This window comes from Notothenia rossii (genome assembly GCF_949606895.1).
Source record: "Notothenia rossii genome assembly, chromosome: 2".
In the NCBI taxonomy this organism is placed as follows: domain Eukaryota; kingdom Metazoa; phylum Chordata; class Actinopteri; order Perciformes; family Nototheniidae; genus Notothenia; species Notothenia rossii.
The window spans coordinates 1040794-1059052 of record NC_136904.1 but is presented as its reverse complement, the minus strand read 5'-3'; the positions used below and the strand labels follow the sequence as shown (position 1 = coordinate 1059052).

At 41.4% G+C, this 18259-nt stretch overlaps 1 pseudogene across 1 annotated transcript; it reads left to right on the top strand.

The window, feature by feature from the left end:
• The first annotated feature begins 6163 nt into the window (after nucleotides 1–6163).
• On the top strand, nucleotides 6164–18230 carry LOC307026285 (myosin heavy chain, fast skeletal muscle-like; annotated as a pseudogene). Its single transcript, XR_013810604.1, has 38 exons — nucleotides 6164–6385; nucleotides 6461–6604; nucleotides 6686–6842; nucleotides 6935–6962; nucleotides 7051–7150; nucleotides 7256–7348; nucleotides 7437–7500; nucleotides 7578–7676; nucleotides 7770–8123; nucleotides 8236–8354; nucleotides 8571–8720; nucleotides 8811–8981; nucleotides 9072–9372; nucleotides 9493–9557; nucleotides 9636–9723; nucleotides 9828–9945; nucleotides 10031–10154; nucleotides 10521–10657; nucleotides 10743–10998; nucleotides 11084–11326; nucleotides 11400–11576; nucleotides 11655–11800; nucleotides 11890–11980; nucleotides 12077–12466; nucleotides 12590–12716; nucleotides 12806–12924; nucleotides 13012–13208; nucleotides 13423–13606; nucleotides 13717–13882; nucleotides 16047–16171; nucleotides 16271–16579; nucleotides 16672–16875; nucleotides 16986–17111; nucleotides 17199–17369; nucleotides 17455–17559; nucleotides 17655–17750; nucleotides 17870–18001; nucleotides 18154–18230. The product of XR_013810604.1 is annotated as a myosin heavy chain, fast skeletal muscle-like (transcript).
• Nucleotides 18231–18259: the final 29 nt, after the last annotated feature.

Genomic DNA, 18259 nt, shown 5'->3' with positions numbered 1-18259 from the left:
CAAAAGCGCTATTGAAAGTCACTCCAAGGTTCATGAGTGACCCATACAGTTAAGACATCAATTAAGAAACGATTGGTTTAACATGTAATTAGCCTACACTTTTATCCAAAGGGATTTATGGCGCATTTCCACTACACGGCCTCGCTCGGTTTGGCTAGGCCTCGTTAGGCCTTGTTTGGACTGGCTCACTTTATGGCGCATTTCCATTACAGTTTAGGAACTGTGGTAGTATCTATAGTAACGCCTTGTAGGCGGGACGATCGGCTTTTTGGCGGGCGGAGCAACGCTGCATAAAACTGCAGTGGCACAATGCGACACAACTCACAAAACAAAACAATGGAGGATGTGGAAGCGATTGTTTACTTGTTTCTTGGTATGTGGCTTTTTATCACAGCAAGTAGGTGTAGCAGGATGAGAGTCCTAACCCCTTGTAAAGCATATTCTCCTCGTTTGGCTCTTGTGAGCATATCACCACCAGGGGGCGCCCTATAAAAGGGCAGAGGTTTCTAGCTGTGTTAGAATCACTGTTAAGGATTCGCGGGAAAAGGTAGGACCCAAATGCAGACTACAAAAAGTCAAAGGCTATAAACAAAAGCGAGCTTTATTTAAAAGCTGAAAAACTAAAAAACATGGCATGAATCAAAAACATGGATAGTACAAGGTAGCAAGAATACACAAAACTTACCGTGACCAACATGGAGGGACACAGGAGAGACAAACAATGAACCGACACCGAACACAGGAAGAGACAAGACTAAATACAGGGAGGGGTAATCACAAGACGAGAAACAGCCGGGCAGGGGAGGAGAAACACAACGGCCACAGGTGAACACAATCAGACAATCAGACACACCAGGGAAACTAACGACAGGACGGAAGACACAGGGAGAGGGACCAGACAATACACAAGAGGAAAACATGACAAGGAGAACCGAACAGCAAAATAAACCCAAACCTAAACATACAAAACTAAAAACGTGACATAACATGAGAACCGTGACAGAACCCCCCCCCCCCCCCCCCCCCCCCCCCATCAAGGGACGGATTTTAGACATCCCTAAACACACAAAAAATACAAAAACCATTTCCAATTCGAAATTGCTAATTTCTTGATAGGAATCAGAAATCCTTCATTCCTTCCCACAGACGGTATTTACATTGTTTCATCACAAGGAGTGCAGATTAAGACCAAATGAAAGAGTAGACATTAAATAAAGAGGAAGGCACTCGTACGAAAGGCAAAACACCTTGTTGATATATTACGCCTCTTTCAATTAGTTCATGGAGATGTTTACTTTCATTTGTAATATCTGAATTATTTACAACGTGACAAACACGTTATAAAAGAGTTCTGTTAAACCATTGGTATAATGTATTATTATGGGAAATGTCAGTTAAGAATATACAGAATAGTCAATATAAGTTACAATGGCGCAGCTATTTGGAATGCGTGTTTGTATTAATGTGCATGATTATATATCACATGACTCCTGTTTTGCAAGGTAATACATCGTTTAATGCCTTAAGTTTGAATATAAAGTCGTATGAAGTATTGACGGAATGTGAACTTTGACCTCCAGCCTGACCTGAAATGTATTATAGCTCAGGTCATTTAAGGTAACGAGCATCACAGAGTCTTTATTCTGCAGCTGCATACAAAGCTTTTGGGATGCATTAAACCAGCTTCATTTAATAGTTCAATAAAACCCACTTTAAACAGATATAAAATAAGCACTCGCCAACCGCTGTGATCGTAGACTGCATCTTTCTGCAGCCAGGACATTTATTTGAAACGAAACCAAAGGAAAGACTTTTGTTTTGGTTTTGTTGTTTTGTTGGAGCTGCGCAGACACAGTCATTGTGAATTCACGAAAGCCAGAAACAGTGGATGGTTAGAAAGCATGTGTGTTTATTTAACTACATCGCTAATAAGTTATTTCAATGATAAATGGGAAAGGATTACATGAAAGCACCAAAAGCGTTGGCAAAGCTGCCATTCCCACACTACCCCTACGGCAGTGGTGTCCAAACTACGGCTCACTTCTAATTGGCCCGCAGGAAATGCTAAAAGTATGATTGAATATGACCCATACCAGGAACTTGTCTTATATTTTGCGTGTTATATATACATGAATAAATATCAATACGTTTTTTTTTAAGATTATTATTTAAGACAAAATAAAAACCTAAGTAGGAATAAACCAGATTGTTATCAAAAATGTGTCCTCTGACTATTATGATGCATATTCAGGCAGTATTACTGACCGCTGATTCAATACTTTTATATGATGACTTATTATAATGTTGCTACACATTTTCTCTCCCATGGATGTGTGCTTTGGTGTTATTTCGATACCTAGATTCTAGAAATCCCCCTTTTTTTTTTATTTGATCCTAATTTCATAATCCCGTTACCATTACTCCGGAAGTCCGTGTGAGAAAGGCTGCCAGGATTCTTAGAGGTTAGTAGGGGTTAGCCAAATAATATTTAATTTATTTATGCAGCATTTAAAACAAATAAAAAATCTATTTGGTGCAAAGAAGCCAGATAATTGTAAAAAAAAAGAACAAAAAGGTTGAAAGAAGGGTAAAACTATTAGAGCAACAAGTTATAAAAGACAGTTCAAATAACGTGATCACTCATGTAACATCTAGAAAGTTTGGCTGAAAGGCCAGAGAGTGAGTGGGAGATGGGCGTGAGTCACATCCTGCGAAACAGAGCAAAAGGCACATGTTCAAGCTTCGGTTGGCAGTCTGCCATGTGCCTCATGCTTCTTAGTTGAAGAATCCCAGTCCAATCAGGATCCACTACAGTAAGTGGTGGGGACTCTTGAGCTGTACAGTATGTCTCAAATTGTGCTATATGCAGCTTGGATTTAATCCGCCACATTAACACATATTTGTTTGGCTGTGATCTGATTTGCTTCTTGAAATAAATTGTTTCTCAAGTCTCAAATTAGTGAGTGATGTTGGGGAGCCTGACTAAAGACAAGTCTATTCTATATGCTATAAGGCCCTCAACCCTTGTTGGGCGGCAGACCCTTTTATTCTCATCTTTGAAGACACAAAGAGATTATACCATGAGTGGTCAAAGCGTTTCACACCATTCAATCCAACTTTGGTAACTCAGCAGACAAGCTTTTTACATACGCTTCAACAACTGTCTTGCCTCAACACAAAACCCAACATTTGACCTACCATCTTGTCTGTTCCTTCTCAGTACACCAACACCTATCTAATTGCATTGAGCTGGTGTAATGAGATACTGTTGACACAGCACGACTATGGAGTGGGAGGGCTTTACTGAGAGCCATCAATCTGCTGCTTTCTCACTGCCCTGCTAGGTAGAGCAAATCTGAACATCACATCATTTATATTCACACGTTTACTCTTGGACATTGTTTTAAAATTCTCAGAATAGTCGGCAGAAATGTGATTTTATCAGACAAAATGTTTATGTGATGCATTTTCCCTGATGTGACCTTACTATTTTAATTATGAGTGCTTTGCCCTCGCTTGATACATTCGGTAGATGTTAGAAACACTGATTAAATACATTTCTTGACATCCAAGGCACATCTCAAAGCAAGCAGTGTCATGGTGAAAAAAAGAAAGACAAAAATGTGTACAGTATGTTTCCTACCGCTTAAAGCATTGCATTTTGGTTGGAACATTCTTTTTAATTCATCAATAGACCATCAAGTCAACCTATCTCCGGCGAGCCTTGTAACCTCCCACTCATTGATGACATGCCCACTTCTTTCACCTCCACACACATTTCTTTAGGAACCACTCAAATGACCTCATGGAGTAAGACAGTGGGTCCCTAACAAATGTGGCTCAGATACATACAATACAACTTTATTTATAAAGCACTTTAAACCCCAAGACCAAAGTGCTGTACAGTCAAATAAACAAAACAAAAAAATATAAAAAATCACACAACGTAAAACAAATAAAAACAATAGATAATTTAAAAGCAACACTCAAAGCAACAGATGTTAATACGCTAAGTAGAAGGGTGGGTTTTAAGAAGCGATTTAAAAGCTCCCCACAATGAACCACCACTACTAATATTTAAAGACACAAATTACCAAACAAGCACAATTAAAAAAGAATTAGACCATGATGTCCACTGTCATCTACCTTAGTCACTCGGCACATAAGGTAGGGATTCTCCCAAATGTAGTATCAGCAAAATATTTTAAATACCTCATGACCCATCTGTCATCCTTACCATATTTGGCACATCAGTCTGTTGAACTTCTGCAATGTAAGCAAGCCACACTGAATATAAGGGGTCCACGGACTGCTTGAGGTGTGTGGTGGATGACCAGTGGAGTGCCTGCTCGTGGTGAGGGGGGGTCTTCTCTTATGCTTTGTAATTTAAGAAATCTGTTAAAAATGTCATGATAATGTATTTATTGATATTCAAAGCAATCGTTGCTTTCCTCTGACACAAACTGTAATATATACTTTTCACTTCACTTTAAAATTAATAATTATTAACAATAATAATATTTCTTTTTATTTCCTGCACTGACTCATTATTTTCTTTTTCATTAGGTTTGTGGAATACGGCATTTTTTCACAAGTGGGAAGAGTAAGGTACGTACAGCTTTTACCACTCATTTTCTTTTTTCAAGTCTTTGTTGTTTTACATCAGTGATATCAGGTTTTAAAATGTAAAAGCTAGTGTTCATTTTTTACTTCAATCAGTCAACTTCATTTTATTTATACAGCCAAATATAAAAGATGAGCTTGAATAGTCTTTACAGTCTGTACGCCTGTTGGACCTCTTTAATGGGGGAAACCCCTCTATTACCTCAGGAATAGAAACTGAGGAGGGACCTCACGTGACAGACACACATGCAATAGACATTTGGTGTGCAGAGTTGAGCAACTTAATACAATTAGAGCAGGGATGGGCAACTTGCATGGTGGTGGGGGCCACGTAATGTATGTACTGGCAACCAGGGGGCCGCAGATTCACTTGAAAGACACACACACACATTCCATGTGTTGTATGTAATTATTAAGAAATATACTAAGTCTGAATTCTTCATTGACATTTTACAATCTTTCAGGGAGCATCCTCTAATGAGCTCACTAAACAAATATCTGTTCACAGAAATGTTATTTAATGTTCAAAAGTGGCATGTTTGTATTGAACAGGTCATTAAACAGTGATAAAGCACGGAAAGTGTGTGTGCATTGAGATGAACCGTTAAGATGACATACACATGAAGTCATGAACACTAATCCAGACAGTTAGTTGTCTAACTTGAACCTGAGACACTTGTAGTCTCTGCTGACTCACAATAAGGGGAGGGTCCACACAGACACCTGTCAGCTCTCTGCTGTTCCTCAGCGCCGCTCCCCCTCCCTCCCGCTGAAATTATGAATGAAAAGCGTATAATCATAGATAACACGGCAGGGTCCGTGACAGTTTGTTTTCATCTGATTTCAAATAAACAAAGTCTTGGTTTTTAGAATATTAAACTTGTTTCTCTAAATTCAGATGATAAAAACAACCTTTAAGCTTGTAAAGGCATAATTGGGAGGCGTGTGGTTAGGCAGTGGTGTTCGGATCAGGGGGTCACAGGTTCAAACCCCACAGGGCAAGACACTTCACCCCAAATTCGTCCTGTGGGGATTGCCCACAGTACTGAGTATTTAAGTCGTTGTATAAAAGCGTCTAACAAGTGACATGTAATGTAATGTAATAATTACAAGCAGTAACTTAACGTCACAGCAGGCATAACAACAGCCGGTGTTTCTTGTGAGTGTTGCCCCGGGAAACAAACACAATACACACAAGAGCGTCACAGATGATTTCCCGGTATTTGGCTGTCGAACGAAATCATGTACGCAGCTCGCGACGTAACCAGGAGACAAGTGGACGGTATCAGAACAACACGTAAAAAAATAATTTTTTAATTTTTATTAATTAAGTTGTTTATATATTAATCTGAGGGCCGCCGGGCCGCCATTTGCCCTTCCCTGAATTACAGTAAAGGTCCCTTGTAATGATGCAATGCAATGAAAATGATTCTGATGTGGATATATGAACTGTTTAGTACAACACCATCAAATGTATTCAGTGTTCAATGGCATGAGCTGACATGATTCTAAAATGTATGTTGTTTGACTTGCTACCCAGACATAGACCGCAATCATGAGTACAGACGCGGAGATGGCCCAGTATGGCGCGGCTGCCATTTACCTCCGTAAACCAGAGAGGGAAAGAATTGAGGCTCAAAGCGCACCTTTTGATGCCAAGAGTGCCTGCTATGTGTCTGATGTCAAGGAGCTGTTCTTGAAGGGAACGATCCTCAAGAAAGATGGTGGCAAAGTCACTGTCAAAGTGTTGACCACTGAGGAGGTCTGTATCATTGAATCAGTGTGTACAAGGAATTCCATTTGATGAGTTCTCATTCTCACACATTTCCTGTTCTAGGAGAGGGTAGTGAAAGAAGAGGACGTCTTTCCAATGAACCCTCCCAAGTATGACAAGATTGAGGACATGGTCATGATGACCCATCTCAATGAAGCCTCTGTGCTGTATAACCTCAAAGAGCGTTATGCAGCATGGATGATCTACGTAAGACAATTTGCCGAATGACATTAAAAAATGAGGCGGGGAACATGAAGTGACATTTAAATGATCTGTGATCCCTTGTAGACCTACTCTGGGTTGTTCTGTGCCACTGTGAACCCCTACAAGATGCTCCCAGTGTACGATATGGAAGTTGTAAATGCCTACAGAGGCAAGAAGCGTATGGAGGCTCCACCCCACATCTTCTCTGTCTCTGACAACGCTTATCAGTTCATGCTTATTGGTAAGTCGTTACTACACCAATGTAGAATTGATCAGAAACCAGGTTGCTGTTTCAGTTACACACACTAAATGGTTCTATTTGTCTTTTAACAGATAGGGAGAACCAGTCTGTCTTGATCACGTAAGTTTGCTACATTTACATTTGTTGACTTTGTTCAAAAACGGCAAATATCTTGATCACATTTGATATAATGTCTCTCTGTACCTAGTGGAGAATCTGGTGCTGGAAAGACTGTGAACACCAAGCGTGTCATCCAGTACTTTGCAACCATCTCAGTTGGTGGAGGCAAGGCGAGAGACACATCAAAGGTAACTCTATGATGATTACAAATCAAGATTCTTTACCTTTATCATTTGTCCAGGGATTAAGAAATAAAGTAATTTCCTGATAGCAGTTCCAAACGTGGTTTATAGGGTTCCCTGGAGGATCAGATTATTGCAGCCAATCCCCTGCTGGAGGCTTATGGTAACGCCAAAACTGTGAGGAATGACAACTCTTCTCGTTTTGTAAGTATGGAACAGTTTCTACACGCGAGAGGATCATTTGTACATATTGCACATGTGGAGGGACATTAATGATGATGTTTCCAAACAGGGTAAATTCATCAGAATCCATTTCCACGCATCTGGCAAACTGGCTAGTGCTGATATTGAGACTTGTAAGTAACAATCCTTTTAGTATACAAACTACTGTAAGTAAGATTTAGCCTGGCTCTGACATGATCACAACTTGTAGATCTGCTGGAGAAGTCTAGAGTCACATTCCAGCTTCCTGATGAGAGAGGCTACCATATCTTCTACCAGATGATGACTGCCCACATACCTGAGCTGATTGGTAAGAAGATTCAAATATAGCATATTTGTTATCCTACAGCTTTACATATGAAACATGTTTATTGACATGTTTTCCCTTTTCTTAAATCTGCAGAATTGTCACTCATTTCAACCAACCCCTACGACTTCCCCATGTGCAGTCAGGGTCACATCACTGTGGCCAGCATTGATGACAAAGTTGAGCTGGAAGCCACCGATGTAAGTCATGTTTACATTTATTTTGTGCTGACATGCAAAATCGAAACGGCTCTTTCAAGTTCATTTTCTAAAAGGGTTTATGTTTTGTGCGGGCACTTCTTTTGAAATCAGAATGCTATTGATATCCTGGGCTTCACTAATGAAGAGAAGATGAGCATTTACAAGATGACCGGTGCTGTGCTTCACCATGGTAACATGAAGTTCAAGCAAAAGCAGCGTGAGGAGCAGGCCGAGCCTGATGGCACAGAGAGTGAGTATTTCCTCGTAGCTCAAAGCTTAGAGCTTGGAAACAACATTGGTACATTTCTTCATAACATTTTGTTCTTCATAAATTATGATGGACATTTCTGAATTATGTTCAGATGCTGACAAGGTTGCTTATTTGCTGGGTCTGAACTCCACTGACATGCTGAAGGCTCTGTGCTATCCTAGAGTGAAGGTCGGAAATGATTATGTCACCAAGGGACAGACTGTACCTCAGGTAATAGAGATTTACTGGTAACCCTTCATTCAAATGTACAGCAGATGTGTTTTTATATTATATAGTTATAGCTGTTAACACCAGATGCAGTATGAAAGTTAGCTCTACTTTTAAGAAGTTTATTTATGTATCAAATGACTCGAAATACCAGTCATCCAGCGTTTTATAAAAACTGTTTAGCAACCATGATGAAATGATATGCTTGTTTTAATTCAGGTGAGTAACGCAGTGCCTGCCCTGGCCAAGTCTATCTATGAGAGGATGTTCTTGTGGATGGTCGTCCGTATCAACCAGATGCTGGACACCAAACAACCCAGGCAGTACTATATTGGAGTCCTGGATATTGCTGGCTTTGAAATCTTTGATGTAAGCAATTCTAAAAATACTACTTTTCAAGTCAAAATCATTATTATTGCCTGTTGCAAGAGATCATTCGGATTATTTGTCCCAACGCAGTACAACAGCATGGAACAGCTGTGCATCAACTTCACCAATGAGAAACTGCAACAGTTCTTCAACCACACCATGTTCGTCCTGGAGCAAGAGGAGTACAAGAAGGAGGGAATCATCTGGGAGTTCATTGACTTTGGTATGGACTTGGCTGCCTGCATTGAGCTGATTGAAAAGGTAAACACTTCATTTTGTCATCATATGTATCTGTTTTTTTATTTGTTCTAATGTTTCACTAAATGATATACCTCTTTCAACTTGTTCAAGCCCATGGGCATCTTCTCCATCCTTGAAGAGGAGTGCATGTTCCCCAAGGCCTCAGACTCATCCTTCAAGAACAAGCTGTATGACCAGCATCTTGGCAAAAACAGAGCATTTGAGAAGCCAAAGCCCGCAAAGGGCAAGGCTGAGGCCCACTTCTCCATGGTGCACTATGCTGGTACCGTGGACTACAACATCACTGGCTGGCTGGACAAGAACAAGGATCCCCTGAATGACTCTGTCATTCTGCTGTACCAGAAATCCTCAGTGAAACTGCTGGGTCTGCTGTATCCTCCAGTAGTTGAAGGTATGATTTTAACTACAGTTAACTCAAACTAATGTCCATATATTTGTATTATTATTTATTTATATCAACTGTTACTTGTGTTTATGCAATTTGTGTGACATTCTAACAAAACATCAACAGAGAAGGGAGGGAAGGGAGGCAAGAAGAAGGGTGGTTCCATGCAGACTGTGTCCTCACAGTTTAGGGTAAGGTACACTGCAATCTCATCTTAACAATATGTCCGTTTGTAATCAAACTAACATGTTGCCATTTTTGATCTACAGGAGAACTTGGGCAAGCTGATGACTAACTTGAGGGCCACCCATCCTCACTTTGTGCGCTGTCTGATTCCCAATGAGACAAAGACTCCAGGTACATACACATCAGACCTTGATAGTCTCGATGACTGGGTTAGGTTTTGTTTGCACGGAATTCATTTTGTATGGCTTGAACTTCAATGACATGTGTTTGTTCAGGTTTGATGGAGAACTTCCTGGTTATCCACCAGCTCAGGTGTAATGGTGTCCTGGAGGGTATTAGAATCTGCAGAAAAGGTTTCCCCAGCAGAATCCCCTATGCCGACTTCAAGCAGAGGTATCAATAGTTATTTGAAAATATGTTTTTAATGAAAATTATTACAAATAAAATGCTTTCACTTAACATAAACTTTTTTATATAGATACAAGATACTGAATGCCAGTGTCATCCCTGAGGGTCAGTTCATGGACAACAAGAAGGCTTCAGAGAAGCTGCTTGGGTCAATTGATGTTCCTCATGATGAGTACAGATTCGGACACACAAAGGTAAGCACCTTGATTGCATTTATATACTTCAGTGTTCTCATCAAGGGCTGTCAATGAATTCCTGCTTGATGGAATGACATCTCCAAAACGTCTCACATTATTGTATTATTGTGACGGAAATTAAGGCCATGAATGAAGGAACGATTAAGATATGGAAGTGGGGAAATGTCGCCCCCAAGTGACCATTGATAGGTATTTTAAATATTACCTTGTACACCAAGTGACTCTGGAAATGTTATGACATCCTGTCTAAGGGGGTTCTTCAGATTTAAACGTTTTTTGAATGACTATTTATTTGGTTATCATATTGCAAGTCTGACTTGGTGAAAAATAGAATACATTGATTTATGTTCTGTCTGTGTTCAGGTGTTCTTCAAGGCTGGTCTGCTTGGTACCCTTGAGGAGATGAGAGATGAAAAACTGGCATCTCTGGTGACCATGACTCAGGCTATATGCCGTGGTTTCCTCATGAGAAGGTCATTTGTGGAGATGACAGCAAGGAGGCATGTTGAAAACAGCAAGTTTGAGTGAAAAGCCATGACATTAATAATATAGATTTAGTTCCTAACAGCAATTTACGTTCAACAGGGATGCCATTTATACCATCCAGTACAACGTGCGCTCCTTCATGAATGTGAAACACTGGCCATGGATGAAGGTCTACTACAAGATTAAGCCTCTGCTGCAGAGTGCTGAAACTGAGAAGGAGCTGGCAAATATGAAGGAGAACTATGAAAAAATGAAAAGTGACCTGGCTACTGCCCTGGCCAAGAAGAAGGAACTGGAGCAGAAGATGGTTTCCCTTCTGCAGGAGAAGAATGATCTGACGCTGCAAGTCTCATCTGTAAGTAAACATCAACAGACAAAGAAGATGTTTCATGTTTGTGAATATGAAAGCGCTGACGTCTGTTTTCATCAAAATGGTCTAGGAAGGAGAAAATCTGTCTGATGCTGAGGAAAGATGTGAGGGACTCATCAAGAGTAAGATTCAGATGGAGGCCAAACTCAAAGAGACAACTGAGAGACTGGAGGATGAAGAAGAAATGAATGCTGAGCTCACTGCCAAAAAGAGAAAGCTGGAGGATGAATGCTCTGAGCTCAAGAAGGATATTGATGACCTGGAGCTTACCTTGGCCAAAGTGGAGAAGGAGAAACATGCCACTGAGAACAAGGTTTGGAATTCATAACCTGTCCATTAAGTGAAATGATAGTGTTCTTTGTATTGACCGTTTCTTGCACACTTAGGTGAAGAACCTGACGGAGGAGATGGCCTCTCAGGATGAGAGCATTGTTAAGCTGACCAAGGAAAAGAAAGCCCTTCAGGAGGCTCATCAGCAGACGCTTGATGACCTGCAGGCAGAGGAAGACAAAGTCAACACTCTGGCTAAGGCCAAGACCAAGCTTGAGCAGCAAGTGGATGATGTAAGTTTGCAGTCATTTGATTTGGCAAAGCAAGATTATTCTTGAACATGATCATTGAAAATGTATACCTTTGTTTAGCTTGAGGGTTCTCTGGAGCAAGAGAAGAAGCTGCGTATGGACCTGGAGAGAACCAAGAGAAAGCTGGAGGGAGATCTCAAACTGGCCCAGGAATCCATCATGGATCTTGAGAATGACAAGCAGCAGTCTGATGAGAAAATCAAAAAGTGACTTACTTGTTCTGTTTGCACAACATACATTTTTTTTAAAGAAGTGTTCAATTGCATGAACTCAATGCACTTGATCAATTTCACAGGAAGGACTTTGAATGCAGTCAGCTCCTTAGCAAGATTGAAGATGAGCAGTCTCTGGGTGCTCAGCTCCAGAAGAAGATCAAGGAGCTCCAGGTGAGATATTGTGTTACACTTAACAATACCGCATGCATTTTCTATTATGTGTAATAAAGTGAAAGATTGCTCAAAGAGAAAACATCTATTCAACAGGCTCGTATTGAGGAACTGGAAGAGGAGATCGAGGCTGAGCGTGCAGCTCGTGCCAAGGTTGAGAAGCAGAGAGCTGACCTCTCCAGGGAACTTGAGGAGATCAGTGAGAGGCTGGAGGAGGCCGGAGGTGCCACCGCTGCTCAGATTGAGATGAACAAGAAGCGTGAGGCTGAGTTCCAGAAGCTCCGTCGTGACCTTGAGGAGTCCACTCTGCAGCATGAAGCGACCGCTGCTGCCCTTCGCAAGAAGCAGGCTGACAGTGTGGCTGAGCTGGGAGAGCAGATTGACAACCTCCAGCGCGTCAAGCAGAAGCTTGAGAAGGAAAAGAGTGAATACAAGATGGAGATCGATGACCTCTCTAGCAACATGGAGAATGTTGCTAAGGCAAAGGTACACTAGCACTACATGGTTTTTTATTTTTATGTTATGTTACCAATATGAATATAGAACATCATGTAAATTATTTTGTGAATAAAATCTGATCATTGATCTTGTTTATTTTTTCCTCATTAGGGAAATCTTGAAAAGTTGTGCCGTAGTCTTGAGGACCAACTTAGCGAACTGAAGACCAAGAATGATGAAAACGTTCGCCAAATCAATGACACCAGTTCACAGAAAGCACGTCTCCTGACAGAAAATGGTATCTACGTGTTTTTGGTGAACGGTCTTTGGAGTGTACGATTGAGAAACGAAGCACAAACTAACGTATTATAATATTTTTCACACAAGGTGAGTTCAGCCGTCAAGTCGAAGAGAAGGAAGCTCTCGTCTCTCAGCTGACCAGAGGCAAGCAGGCCTCCACACAGCAGATCGATGAATTGAAGAGACAGATTGAGGAGGAGGTTAAGGTAAGAAACCATTAAGATAGTGTGTATTTGTATGATTTGTTTGTGATTTAGAAATTGTGTAAAGGTTAATAATATTTCTTACAACAGGCCAAGAATGCTCTTGCCCATGGCCTGCAATCAGCCCGCCATGACTGTGATCTGCTGAGGGAGCAGTTTGAAGAGGAGCAGGAAGCCAAGGCTGAGCTGCAGCGTGGAATGTCCAAGGCCAACAGCGAGGTGGCTCAGTGGAGATCGAAGTATGAAACTGATGCTATCCAGCGCACTGAGGAGCTTGAGGAATCCAAGTGAGTGACATTCAAACTGTTCAATGGCCAGAAGTTAAATGGCCAGAAGTGTAGCATTCAAGTAGCAACTCTACTGACTCCTGAATTGCTGGTAATGATATTAGTATTTTAAAATGTGTATAGCTTCTTACTTTCATATATGCAAATATAATTAGAAAATAACATGTAACTGTACGAGTTTAACTGAGCCACAAATACCTCCATTTCCAAACAGGAAAAAGCTGGCCCAGCGCCTTCAGGAGGCCGAGGAACAGATTGAGGCAGTGAATTCCAAGAGTGCTTCTCTTGAGAAAACCAAACAGAGGCTCCAGAGTGAGGTGGAGGACCTCATGATTGATGTGGAGCGGGCCAATGGCCTTGCAGCCAACCTGGACAAAAAGCAGAGGAACTTTGACAAGGTAACGCCATTTACTTTATGCAGTCAAACCACACAAACAATGACATGAATATTTATTTCGCCCTCTTACGAGAACATAACCAAATGAACTGTATGAATTGTATTGTTCAGGTGTTGGCAGAGTGGAAGCAGAAGCACGAGGAGGGTCAGGCAGAGCTTGAGGGAGCACAGAAGGAGGCTCGTTCTCTCAGCACTGAGCTGTTCAAGATGAAGAACTCTTATGAGGAGGCTCTTGATCATCTGGAGACCATGAAGCGTGAAAACAAGAATCTGCAACGTGAGTTCTACATACAAATAGATATTTTACAATTTAGGCAACGCAGGTTTATTTATATAGCACCTTTCAACACAAGGCGATTCAAGGTGCTTTACAAAAATGAAAGACATTCAGACAATGGCATTTTAAAAAAGTCATTCAAAAGAAAAGATAATAAAAGAAACATTAAAATAAAAAAGTACATGAATAAAAAGTGTCAGTGCAGTTTAAGATATGAATAGTTCACACAGAAGTTCCACTTTACTGATGAACACAACGGCTCAGTTTTAATTAAAAGCAGCGACAAAAAGAAAAGTATTTTAGTCTGGATTTTAAAGTAGTCAGAGTTGCAGCGGACCTGCAGGTTTCTGGGAGTTTGTTCCAGATATTTGGAGCATAATAACTGAACTTCTCCATGTTTAGTTCTGACTCTGGGGACAGAAAGCTGACCAGTCCCTGAAGACCTGAGAGATCTGGATGGTTTATAATTTAGCAGGAGGTCAGAAATGCATTTTGGGCCTAAACCATTCAGTGCTTTATAAACCAGCAGCAGTATTTAGAAATCTATTCTTTGACACGCAGGAAGCCAGTGTAAGGGCTTCAGAACAGGAGTGATGTGATCCACTTTCTTAGTGTTAGTGAGGACTCGAGCAGCAGTGTTCTGAATCAGCTGCAGCTTTCTAATAGATGTTTTAGTGAAACCTGTGAAGACACCATTGCAGTAGTCCAGTCTACTGAAGATAAAAGCATGGAGAAGCATGGGCGCGGGAAGGGGGGTGCTGAGGGCGCTGCAGCACCCCCTAGCGGCAGGCAGGGGGTGCGGAGCTCCCCTGTCTGAATTATTATTTGACGGTTATTGCTGCTCCCGCTGTGTATAATCTGTGTAATATGGAGCCAATAAATTCCACATTGTTGGTAAAATAATATTTTGGCCTGCCCCGAATGTTTTTTCTGTAGCCCCGGACAATTCTACCTCAATAATATAATACATTAACCGTGCTTTACGTGAACCTCATCAAGACACTAGAAAGGACGGCAGGACTGTAATTTCCCGTGTTCAGTGAATGCAACAGAGGCAAGACACCAGACCAATCAGAGAGTTGCATGGAAATAAAAGTGTGCTTGTGTCATTCAAGCTCGCGGCTCTGTGTGTGTGCGGAAATAGCGCATTTAGTGTGTGTGAGAGAGGGGGAGAGAGAGAGAGAGAGAGAGAGAGAGAGAGAGAGAGAGAGAGGGGGAGAGAGAGAGGGACCGGTGCCAGCAGCAGGGACCGTGTTGTTAGCATCTGGTTAGCTAGCTGCACTAACGGACATACGGAGCTGTTTGTTCCACAACAAGCTGGAGGAGAGCTCTCCTCTCAGACTGAGAGGCTCAGGTGAGCTAAAGGACTCTCTGAGTGTTTAGATAGTTAACTTTAGTCTAAGTTATCTCAGTGGGTCTCAAACGGTTTGGTCAAAAATTATTCAAAAGATTATTTCCGCGGCACACCTTCATATGATCATTATAGTTATAAAAAAAATAAGAGAATAAAGGAAAAACAGTTATGAAATACTATATGGCAGTAAAACAAGAATACAGTTTGAAAGGGGAGTGATTTGTAAAATATCATAAAGAAAAAGAACATCTGCTTACAGTTGTGTTTCATCTGGGTGTTGAGAGATGTATCCATAGATCTCTTAATGTTGCTCTCAAAGTGCACCAGATTGATGCTTTTAACTTCAACATTTAAAAAAAATCTTCCCGGGGGAGCATCCCCCCGGATCCCCCTAGAGGAGGTGAGGTCCGCTCCCCACTCATAAAAAATAGCACTTTACCCCTGCCTATATGCCGTGACCTGATTATCGAGCCTTCATTGTAACAGTCGCGGGTTTACTGTGTGTTTGCGTGTGGGGAGTTTTTTTGTGCGTGCTCTATAGTGCCCGTAATAGTGTTCACTGGAGTCCAGCACCTCAGCACCCCCACTCAAAATACCTTCCCGCGCCTCTGTGGAGAAGTGTTTCCAGATCCTGCTGTGACATCAGTCTCTTAATCCTAGATATGTTCTTTAGGTGATAGTAGGCTGATTTAGTAACTGTTTTAATGTGACCGTTGAAACTCAGGTCAGAGTCCATGACTACACCTAGACTTCTGGCTCTATCTGTTGTAAGGCTCAACAATATGATAAAACACATGTATCTTTCTGCAGAGGAGATCTCAGATCTGACTGAACAGATTGGTGAGACTGGCAAGAACATCCATGAGCTGGAGAAGTCCAAGAAGCAGGTGGAGACAGAGAAGACTGAGATCCAGACAGCTCTTGAAGAGGCTGAGGTATTGTTTTGTTCTGGGAGTTTATAACATTAAAAATCATTGACACATATATCAGTGTTTGAAGGCAAAGATGAGTGTCTCATTGTTTGATTTCTTTAGGGAGCTCTGGAACATGAAGAGTCTAAGATCCTTCGTGTTCAGCTGGAGCTCAGCCAGATTAAGGGTGAGGTGGACAGGAAGCTGGCAGAGAAAGATGAAGAGATGGAGCAGATCAAGAGGAACAGCCAGAGAGTGACTGACTCCATGCAGAGCACTCTGGATTCTGAGGTCAGGAGCAGGAACGATGCCCTGAGAATCAAGAAGAAGATGGAGGGAGATCTGAATGAGATGGAGATTCAGCTCAGCCATGCCAACCGCCAGGCTGCTGAGTCCACGAAGCAGCTCAGGAATGTGCAGGCACAGCTGAAGGTATTGTATAAAACACAAGTGTTACATATCATATATTTCGTAAGGCTACGTTTTGGCATTCATGGTTATGTTTCTGATCGTTTTATCACTAGGATGCTCAACTGCACCTTGATGATTCTGTCAGAGCCCAGGAAGACTTCAAGGAGCAGGCTGCTATGGTGGATCGTAGAAACGGTCTTATGGTGGCTGAAATTGAGGAACTTCGAGCTGCTCTGGAACAGACAGAGAGAAGTCGCAAAATTGCTGAGCAGGAGCTGGTTGATGCCAGTGAGCGTGTTGGACTTCTGCACTCTCAGGTGAACAAACACAATCATGTTTTCAATCATTCAAGAATCTAATGAGATCTTAAATATTGTGAATATTAGACAGGTGTTGACTTAGGAGGCTACATCTGTTAACCTTTTAGAACACAAGCCTTGTGAACACCAAGAAGAAGCTTGAGACAGACCTGGTCCAGATCCAGGGTGAAGTGGATGACATTGTTCAGGAAGCAAGGAATGCAGAGGAGAAGGCCAAGAAGGCCATCACTGATGTAGGTTTCAATGCCACGTGTTCTTACTTTAACAGCAAGGTTTTTTTCTAGATATTTCTAATGAACATGTTTTGCTGACTCCTCCAGGCTGCTATGATGGCTGAGGAGCTGAAGAAGGAGCAAGATACTAGTGCTCATCTGGAGAGGATGAAGAAGAACCTGGAGGTTGCTGTTAAGGACCTGCAGCATCGTCTGGATGAGGCTGAGAACCTGGCCATGAAGGGTGGCAAGAAGCAGCTCCAGAAACTTGAGTCTAGGGTAAAAGAATCACACAAACATTTACATATCTGAAGAAAGACTTTGAAAAAGGCTGGATACTTAATGTTTTCATGTTATTCAAAAGGTGCGTGAGCTGGAGGGAGAGGTTGAGGCTGAACAGAGACGTGGAGTAGATGCTGTTAAAGGTGTTCGCAAATATGAGAGGAGAGTTAAGGAGCTCACCTATCAGGTAAAGTCACTTTCATAGTTAACATGTACAGTACACATATTATCCTACAAACTAACATTTTAAAATATTAAAACATGCAAATCTAAATGTCTCAGACTGAGGAGGACAAGAAAAATGTTGCCAGGCTGCAGGATCTGGTTGACAAATTGCAGCTGAAGGTGAAGGCCTACAAGAGGCAGGCTGAGGAGGCGGTAAGGACACACATATATATATATATATATATATTATTGGGAACTTGATTCCATGTCTCATTTAATTCACAAAAGATGATTTTAAACACTGAAACATGTTTGTCCTTCTTGTATTTAAGGAGGAGCAGGCCAATGTCCACCTGTCCAAGTGCAGGAAGGTCCAGAATGAGCTGGAGGAGGCTGAGGAGCGCGCTGACATTGCAGAGTCCCAGGTCAACAAACAGAGAGCAAAGAGCCGTGACTCTGGCAAGGTAACTATATGTCGGTTTAGGGCAAAACGAGCAGAATCTTTACATTCACTTCACAAAGCTTAAATTACTATTAAACGAACTGTTTATAATCCTCTTTGTCACCTATGGTTTATTCAAACTCACAAAAACCATATATCTGTTTCTTGTTACAGGGAAAAGAAGCAGCAGAGTAAAGCACAAGGAGTGTTTCCCTGTGTTGAATCATATAATATGATACAATTCATGCTGAAATAAAGCTTAAGCTGTTAAACTTGAGTT